General features: G+C 41.7%; 1 protein-coding gene and 1 pseudogene across 39 annotated transcripts in view; both read left to right on the top strand.

Annotated features, from left to right (window-relative positions):
• LOC110291921 overlaps positions 1-7038 on the top strand; it is a 14268-nt pseudogene extending 7230 nt beyond the window's left edge.
• Ank2 (ankyrin 2) overlaps positions 1-10344 on the top strand; it is a 583460-nt gene that overhangs the window by 122138 nt on the left and 450978 nt on the right. The gene's annotated exons all lie outside the window — the stretch shown is intronic.

Below are 10344 nucleotides of genomic sequence, written 5' to 3'. Positions count from 1 at the left end.
CTTCTTCTTCTTCTTCTTCTTCTTCTTCTTCTTCTTCTTCTTCTTCTTTTGAGACAGGGTTTCTCTGTGTAGCCCTGGTTGTCCTGGAACTCACTCTGTAGACCAGGCTGGCCTTGAACTCAGAAACCCACCTCCCTCTGTCTTCCAAGTGCAGGGATTATAGGCATGGGCCACCACTGCCCGGCCTGGTGTTGCTTCTTAAACAGCATCTCTGTGTAATGTCATCACTTGAAGAACGTTAAGGAGGTGTAACTGTGTGTGTCACATGCCCCAAGGTGTGCTGTTGTTGTTGTCATTGCTGCTTTATCTGAAAAACAAACGTGGCCCTTCGTGTTCTCTTTCCTATTCTGTAGTCATGTCTCCCACAGATGGATGAGCCTTTATCCGCATTTCTGTGATCACATTAAAAAATTATTGTTTAAATTTAAGATCTTAGTTTTTAAGCTGAATATAGTAGTTCATGCCTTTAATATCAGCACTTGGGGAGGCAGAAGTAGACAGATCTCTGCGAGTCTGAGGCCAGCCTGGTCTACATAGTGAATCCCAGGATAGTCAGTGAGACACAGAAAGACTGTCTCAAAAACAAAACAAAACAAAACAACACAACAACAATAACAAAAACCAGAACAGAACTTAGTTTTTTACCAAATTATCCATGTTTAAAAATCTTTCCAACTAATACAGGAAGTGCAGGAAGAATTTCAGGCTTTCTACATCTTCCCACTTTTCCCCAACGTGTTTGATGCAGGCTAAGTATATAGTAAATACTTGATGAATATGCATTGGTCATCAGAGATAATTAGAGCAATGTGAGTAATTTAATATATTCCAAGTTAAACTTTTAGACTAAGATATGAGTGCTTTTAGAAAGGACAACAACAAAAATTTCCCCTATATTTTCTAGTTTGGAATTTCTAGAAATGAGTAGATGTTTACGTGTGTTCTATTTAAAAATCCGAATGCATTTCTGTTGGATAGCAAGAACCTTTTCTTTGTTAAACCCCGACAGAGAGAATTAGAGTGGAATGTTGACATAAAGGAAACTACTCTCAAGATAACACATGGACGTCATCAAAAAAGCGCTGGGAGAAATCAGGCGGGAATTCGGAAAACAAATACATTGTCATCTGGGCTCACTGATTTTAAAAGCAAAACGTTTGTAATACTTAAGGCCATTTGGTGGATAGACCCTCATCTTAGGAAATAAGTTATTTATTTAGAATACCTTTATTTGTCTCTCATATATATAAACTTGTAATGATTGTATATAAAACATAGAAAGAAAAAATTCTTCAGAAACTCTAGAAATAACTAGAATATTTTAGTTTTCTAAAAACAAAATTAACAAACCCCTAGAAACTTCTCTTCAAAATTTGTTTTTAAATAAGAGGCCTTTTATGTTTCCTGTACCTACACAATGATTTTCACTTAATAAAGCAGGACAACTTGGAAGGACTTGGCTTCCTACCCTTGATTGTTCTGGAACTTCGGTATTTAAAAATTAGTCATTACCAGTCAGATATAATCAATAGACTGTCCCATCTTTATTAGCAGTTTAGATGTTTTAGAATAAGGAAATATCTAGGAGGAACTGAGATGATCTTCTTCTTCTTCTTCTTCTTCTTCTTCTTCTTCTTCTTCTTCTTCTTCTTCTTCTTCTTCTTCTTCTTCCTCCTCTTCTTCTCCTTCTCCTCCTCCTCCTCCTCTTCCTCCTTCTTTCTCTTTACCCCTTCCTCCCTCGATTCTTTCCTTCCTTCCTTCCTCGCTTCTTTCCTTCCTTCCTTCCTTCCTTCCTTTCATCCATTTTTTGAGACAGGATCTCACTAGACTAGGGTAGCCTTGAACTCAAAACCTCACCTACTTCTGCCTTCTGAGTGATGGGATTAAAGGCGTGTGCTACCACATCTAGTGAGACTATTTCTTAAGTCATAGGATTCCAAGCTTTTGGATTGGAAGCTGCCATTGACAACAATGGCTACAAGATGGTACAACAGTAAGTATTTGCAATGAAGTAGCAATCAGTTAGTTATTCATCAAATAAAATTTAGCAATCCTAAAAGCATGGCAGTAATAAAAACAATGTCTTATTTTCTTCTCTATTGCTGTGATAAATACATTGAAAGGAACTTGGGGAGGTTATGGCTTACATGTCTTGATCACAGTCCATCACTGTAGGAGGTCATGGCAGGGACTCAAGGCAGGAATCTGAAGAAAGGAGCTGAAGCAGAAATTATGGAGGGATGCTTCTTATTGGCTTGCACCCCTTGGCTTGCTCATCTTGATTTCTTATCCAACCCAGGACCACCTGCCCAGGGGTAGGACCTCTAACATGAATTATTAATAAAAAAATGCTCCACAGACTTGCCTACAGGGCAATTTTTTTTAGAGTTATTTTCTCAGCTGAGATTCCCTAGTCCCAGGTATGTCTCGGTTTTTATCAACTCAAGAAAAAAAAAAAAACACTAACCAGCATGGCTGGGCACAAGAGATACTGAAATGATTTTAGACAGATGTCTTTTCCTCAAGAAGCTGGACTCTAGAGAGGTGGCTATATGTGTGACTCTAGCTGGGTGTGATGGTGCACACCTTCAGTTCCAGTACTTGTGAGACAGAGACAGGCAGATCTCAGTGTGAGGCCAGCCTGGTCTACAAAGTGAGTTCCAGGAGAGCCAGGGCTACACAGAGAAATCCTATCTTGAAAACAAACAAACAAACAAACAAACAAACAAACAAACAAAAAAGAAAAAGAAAAAAAGAAAAGAAAAAGAAAAAGAAAAGAACAATAAAACAAAAACAAACCTTGGGACAAGTAAGTGATGTAGTAGCATCTATAGTAGAAATATATGATGAGCTGGGCTTCAAAGGAAGCAATGGACACTTCTGCAGAGGAACTGGGTGTGTTATAAAAGCACCACAGAGGAGGGGTTGCCTTGCCTTGCTTTTCTTTCCTTTCTTTTCTTTTCTCTCCTTTTCTTTTAATATATGCATATATACATATATATACACACACAAAGATTTATTTATTATTATTAGTGTACTTATTCATAAGTACACTAGCTGTCTTCAGATGCATCAGAAAAGGGTGTCAGATCTCATTACAGGTGTTTGTAAGCCACCATGTGGTGGTTGGGATTTGAACTCAGGACCTTTGGAAGAGCAGTCAGTGCTCTTAACCGCTGAGCCATCTCACCAGCCCTTCTTTCCTTTTTTTTTTTTTTTTAAATTGGATACTTTCTTTATTTACATTTCAAGTGTCATCCCCTTTCCCAGTTCTCACCTTCCAGGAAACCCCCTACCCTACTACTCCTCCCCCTGCTTCTATGAGGGTGTTCCTCCACCCACCCACCCACTCCCTCCTCCCTGCCGTCAATTCCCCTACACTGGGGTATAGAGCCTTCATAGAACCAAAAACTTCTTCTCCCATTGATACCTGACAAGGCCATCCTCTGCTACATATGCAGATGGAGCCATGTGTACTCCTTGGTTGGTGGCTTAGAACCTGGGAGCTCTGGTTGGTTGATATTGTTGTTCTTCCTATGGGGTTGCAAACCCCTACAGCTCCTTCTGTCCTTTCTCTAAGGAGTTGCCTTTCAAATAGTCTCTTGCATGTATGTGCATAGTAGGAAGTAGGTAAGTGGAAGGGTGATGTGCATGGTGGGGGGTGAACATTAGGGAACAGCAGTAGACATGATGTAGGGAGACAGGGAGACAAGCTAGGAGGTGATGGTAGCCTCCAGAGAAGAAATGATGAGGTTCAGTGATGTGAGAATGGGATGATGTTAGGTCCACAGGATTCAGCCATTGAATGGCTGACTGAATGAAGGAGGACAGTGTTTGTAGTGGCTGGGTTTGTGTGTCAACTTGACAGAGGCTGGAGTTATCACAGAGAAAGGATCTTCATTTGGGGAAGTGACTCCATGAGATCCAGCTGTAGGACATTTTCTCAGTTGGTAGTCAAGGGGGGAGGTCCCATTGTGGGTGATGCCATCCCTGGGCTGGTAGTCTTGGGTTCTATAAGAGAGCAAGCTGAGCAAGCCAGGGAAAGCAAGCCAGTAAGTAACATGCCTCCATGGCCTCTGCATCAGCTCCTGCTTCCTGACCTGCTTGAGTCCAATCCTGACCTCCTTTGGTGGAAGTGTAAGCTGAAGAAACCCTTTCCTCCCCAACTTGCATCTTGGTCATGATGTTTTGTGCAGGAATAGAAACCCTGACTAAAATAGTGTTCTTGGAAAAGACATACAGAGTCCTGGCTTGAAAGCCATGTGTGGTAGTATAAACTTGTACTCTTAGCACATAGCTGGAGGCGCTCAACCTCAAGGCAAGCCTTTACGGTGGGGAGTGACAGGGAAGTAGGGGAAAGGGGGAGGAAAAATAAGACAGGTAATTAATATGCCAGTTCAAAAAATGACAAGCAATTGATGTTGGTGCTATGCAAGAGAGATTGATGTTTGGAGCAAAGGATTATGGTAAATTCCCAGTGGGCATGTGCTTGTGCATTTGGCTGAGAGAGAGCAGTCTATCAGTGGGAGCTGTCGGGTAGGGCAAAGAAATAGGAGGACCACTGTCCTAGGTATAGGACTCAACATGGGAGACCAAGGGTGCAATAGAGACATAATAGCATAAGTTAATTTGGGTTATTTATTATGTTTTTCTGTTTTGGGTTAAAGAAATTAGCAATGACACATAGTTAGACCATAAAAATAACATAGTTTAGTGTTTCAAACCTTAAATTCCTAATGACAGGAGAAGTAAGACTTTCTTTAGTTTCTTTCTTTCTTTTCTTTTTTTCTCAGAGTTGGGAATTCAGTCTTAGAACATCCCACACACTAGGCAATCGCTGTATCTATGGGCTCAATCCTTGCCTCCCCTTTAGTTTCTTTATCCCTCAAGTGCATTGATTGACAGACTGTTAACCCTGGGCAAAAGCCATGAACTTGAACTCTGCCTGGATATATAATGTTGGGCACATTCATCATTTTTCCCTCAGTGCCATCCTTTTAAAATGGAACTTTATTAAATGGGAGAGTAACACATTATGTTTGTCTTTTCCTGATGGATCATGTCTTAACTGCCATTGATATGGGGCTAAGGCAGGTAAACGCTAAAACTCTGACTGTGACACTAGATGAGAGGAGGTGCTTCGGATGTGTGGACACAAGTTCCTGAATCTTGTTTTGTCAATGGAAAGCCTCTAGATAAGTGGTTTTCAACCTGTGGGTCGAAACCGCTTTGTGGGAGTCGCATATCAGGTGTCCTGCACATCAGACACTTACATTAAAATCCACAACAATAGCAAAATCGCTGTTATGAAGCAGCAACCAAATAATTTTATGGTTGGAGGTCAGCAAAACCAGAACTGTATTATAGTTGTAGCATTAGGAAGGCTGAGAATCACTAATCTAGTAGATAAATTGCACTGTTTGCAGAAACACATTTCTTTATTCTTCTTTTGTTCTTTGTTTGTTTGTTTGTTTGTTTGTTTGTTTGTTTTGAGACATGGTCTTGCTATGTAGCCCAGACTAGTCTGGGACTTACTTTGTTGCCCAGGATGACCTAGAAGTTTCCGTCCTCATTCCTCAGCCTGCTCAGTGCTGCTGGTACAGATGGATGTCACCATACCTGGCTTACAAAACCCTTCTTGTGCTTGTTAGAGTGTCATTGGTGTGAAGAGACACCACGACCAAGGTAACTTTTATAAAGGACAACATTTTATTGGGGCTGGCTTATAGTTTCTGAGGATCAGTCCATTATCATCTTGACAGGAAGCATGGGAGTGTGCAGGCAGACAAGGTGCTGGAGGAGCTGAGAGTTCTCCATGCTGATCTGAAGACAGCCAGGCAGAGACTAGCTTCTGCAGGCAGTCATGAGGAGGGTCTCTTCTACACTGGGTGGAACTTGAGCACTAGGAAACCTCTGAGTTCTCCTACACAGTAACGCACTTCCTTCAACAAGGCCAAACCTATTCCAACAAGGCCACACCACCTAATAGTGGCACTTCCCAGGATCCAAGCATATACAAACTGCCATAGTGCTATTTTATGAAAAAAATGTAAAAGAGTCAATACATAGGGCCATACTCTCTGGTATATGCCCACTCATGGACTCAGACAGTATAGAATGTAGGTGGCTTTGCCTACTGGGGTCACCTTAAAATAGACCATTGTGCTCTCAACATCCAGCAGTCTGCTAATTCTGAAGGATTACCAATTTGCACTCTATTGCCTTCATTAATTTCAAATGTGCTGAGGTAGCTTTTTATTGGTAAGTTGCCTTCTGGCAGTCTAACCACACCAGATAATAGGCTTTCAGAGTGCATGTGCCACAGGCTGCATAGAATTTGAGAGATACTTCTCTTCCTCTATCATCCCTCTTTTGGATGTGTGTGTGTGTTTGTGTGTGAACATATATGCATATATATATATATATATATATATATATAATCAAATACATTTAAATTTATTATTTATATGCCTTTGTATGAGTGTGTGCACATGAATACAGGTGCTCTTGGAAGAAGACAGACATGTCAGACCCCTGTAACTCAGGAGATCATTACAGAAGACTGCCAGCTGCCATGTGGGTGCTGGGAACTGAACCTAGGTTCTCTGTAAGAGCAGTACATCCTCTTAACCTCTGAGTTTTGTAGAATTCTTCTTTCAGAAGGTATCTATCATGAAGGAACACACAGCTTTGAAGATTAGCCATGTCTTTCTAATAGTCATGATAGGTAAGGTGCTGTCATAAGTGGGTTACACAAGGTAATTCACAACATAATGACGTAAGAGAAAAGGGCATTATAGATGAGAAAAGGAGAGTCACAGTGGGTTAAATGAGTTACCAAAGCTTCTGGCTTCGAAGAGTGACGGATCCAGGCCTCTGACCCTGGAGTCCATAAAGTTAACCGCCATGTTACATACCTCTTCAGTGAAAGAGCAGATGGTGAATAACGATGGACACAATGGGAATAGTGAAGGCCACCGGAAGATCCCTTCTTCACAGTCCATCTTCACCACATTGACTGAAACACAGGGAAATTAAGAAGAGAGGAACTTACTGGAACCTTTGTGTCTAGGCCTATGGCTCTGAGCAGCATCTTTGAGGATACAGGTCACCTAGAGATTATTCAACTTTCCTTGTCCATTTTTTTTCTTGATATCCCCTCCACATTGTAGGTAGGCAATCCTCTTTCCCCCTCTCCCATGTTAGAATGTCCAGGAGCTATGTGGTCATTTAACAATTGTCAGATTTTTTTTTTGGATAGTGGCTTAGTTTGTCATGGCTATGCCCTGAAGGCCATGACCCTTTTACAGAAGAGCCCAATGGAACAATGGAAGCAAGCTCCAGGCTGAGCTCTGCTGTATTGACAAATACTTAGTAGCAAGGAGTTCAGAAACATGCCACAGCTTGTTCTTGCAGTCTTACTCCAGTCTGTGAGAAGAACCAAGACACAAAGAATAGAACACTAATAGGTAGGTGGTTTAAGGTCCGTGAGATGACTTAGTGGGTAGGGTAGGGTAGTGTTGCCCAGCGTGCCAAATGGAGCTGGATCTCTGGAACCCATGAAGTGGAAGGAGAACCAATTCCCATAAGATGACCTCTGACCTCTATATGTGAACCCTGATATGCATACTCCCCTCCCAAAACACACACACACACACACACACACACACACACAAATACACAAATGTAAGTTTTTTGAGACGAGTTGTTTTTTTTTTTTTGGTGTGGCCCTGGGAATCCTGGAACTCATCCTGTAGACCAGGGAAGCCTAGAACTCATAGAGATTTGCCGGACTCTGTCTCCCATGTGCTGAGATTAAAGCTGTGTGCCACCACTTCCTAGCTCTAAATATAATTTTAATATGTGCCTTAACTGCCCTCAGGGGTAGATAGCATATAACCCATGACAAGGCTAACACCTTTTGAAGTCTGTTGACTTCATGAGTAATATGATAGGGGTAGGTTGTAGGCAGTGGGCAGCCCCTGATAATGCTAACGTCTGGTAAAGATGACAGGCAGCAGGTCCAGTCAAAGTTTTGCACAGTCTTTCAATGACAGACAACAAAACACTACAGGTAAAGCATTTCAGGAGTAGGTTGGTGTCACCCAGATGGGTGCAGACGCATTGTAACTTCCCTGAGCCTGAGGCCATTTCCAAGGCTTTCCCATGTTATCTGATTTGGCATTAGATTGAGAGGACTGGATCATTGAGATGTATTTCCTGATTTGATGACCTGACTACCCAGGAGACATGAATAGAAAGATGAAGCTTCATTTGTCGTGGTCTGCATGATGCTTTTTGGCAGTCTGGTAGATGCAGACACACAATTATCACTGCTCTGTCAACGGCACAGATGCTATCAGGGCTGATAGGAGGCTGCGTGCCATTTTGTTGGTGTGTGTGTGTGGGTACACATCAGAAAAATGGCTCTGCTCTATGTAGAAAAATAGCTCTGATGGAAACATCATTGCTGGGCTGTGTCACTCAGGGAACAAAACATATTTGGCTGAGAGTCATTCCTTTCTTAGGCACGTTCTCATCCACACAGTCACTTTGAGCCAGATTTGCCATTTAATGTGACCCAAGTTTTTTTTTTCCCCTCCCACAACCCTCTCCTTTTAAAACAGTTTTTATTTGAACACTAGAAAATAACTAAGAGGATTGTGTAGCTGGACCCGCCCTGCTGCTAAGTGGAAAAGACTCTTGAACCCTCTGGGCCTTAATTTAAGTATCTGGAAAAATGAAGTGGTTGGAAAAATGATGTCTAATATCCATCCTTAGATCTAAAAACTGTGTCACCTTATATTTCAGAAAAGACAGTCACTGCACAATCCAGGACTTGGTGACTGCGGTGAGTTTGATGTGTGCCAGGAGTGAGGAGAAAAAGCTAACATTTTAAAGTGGAAAGATATGGATAGTTGAGAGCTTCAGTCTTGCTGTTCAAGGTTGGGTGACTGGGGCTATTGTGACTTGGAGTCCTCAGCCGTAAGGGCTGCCAAATGACACAAAAGAAGGCTTCACTGTTAATTTCACTGGACATTTCTAAGGGCAAACAAGTTTCCTTTCCCAAGTTTCCCAAGCCACGCTTTCCTCGGGGAAGGTAGCTGAAGCTAAAAGGAGTAGAGCTTTGGATTTAATTCAGTGGGTGAACATGAAAGCCAGGCATAAATCTTAGAGAAGAACTATGTTATGCTGGGAGGCAGAGAATTGTGGCTACCCTCTATGTAAGGATATGCAACGGGAGCCAGGAGTTCCCTGCTAGGGTACAAACCAATTAAGCGAAAGTCTCGAACTGAAACAGCTTTTTATCATTTGGGTGAGAAGCCACAGGCTTGAGAAAAGGGCTATTGTACAGCAAAGAGCTAATTAGCTGGGCTGCACTGAAGCTGCTCCTGTTTGTGTCTTATGGAGAAAGGAGAAGTCGAGATTGCACAGGGGCCACCTTTTGTGTTGGAATTCCAAGGAACTGGGCATGTCTCCACCCGTTTCTGAGGAACAGTGACTTCTCTTGAAAGCTAGGTAAATCTAATTAGCACTTAGATGGAGACCCAAACCGAACATGCACTGCCTGTGACATACTGAGGGATTTCCACGATGCTACCTTCAATACTGATTTGTTAGTATGTTTTTATGCTGTTGTGGAAAATAGATTCAGGAAAAAATTACCAGTGGGTTTTAACTCAGCTGTGTAGAGGCTTGGATGTATACTAAGTCGCTATTTATACTGAGGCAGCTTATTTGACTTTGTGCACAAAAGGAAATATGTGTGGGATGTTGAAGGCTAAATTAAATTTACTGATATTGTTAATGCCACAGAGAACTGAAGGGCTTCTAACCCCAACAGGACACACTGTACTGTTTTAAACTGTGGCTCGTACAGCATGGTAGCATTTTATGATAAGCATGAACTGAGTTAATTCTTTGTTAAAAGCAAACATGCAAGCAAACTGAAGGTGGGTGGTCTACGTTCAAGGCAGGGAATTAGGGTTACAATTTATATAGGAAAATATGACTAAGAAATATATATATATATATATATATATATAATGGCCTCAAGAATTGGCACCATTTTCGAGGCTCACTGATTGACAGCTGGAGTGTGAGCCGCGTCCTAAGTGAAGGAGACAAGTTCTTGACCTTCAGCAGTTTGTGATTTTTACCTAAAAATGCTTCAGATGATAAAGTTCTGAGGCGTTTGTGAACATGAAAGGAAGAAAAGATGTAAAAAAAAAATATAACTAGCATGTAGGAAGAGTTTGGGAAAGGTTACAACTTTCAGTGCTTCCTGCCCTACTGTCAGAGCATTCGGAGAAAGAGAGAGAGAGAGAGAGAGAGAGAGAGAGA

This window comes from Mus caroli, chromosome 3 (genome assembly GCF_900094665.2).
Source record: "Mus caroli chromosome 3, CAROLI_EIJ_v1.1, whole genome shotgun sequence".
Classification (NCBI taxonomy): Eukaryota; Metazoa; Chordata; class Mammalia; order Rodentia; family Muridae; genus Mus; species Mus caroli.
The sequence above is the reverse complement of the archived record's forward strand: the minus strand, read 5'-3'. Positions and strand labels throughout refer to the sequence as shown.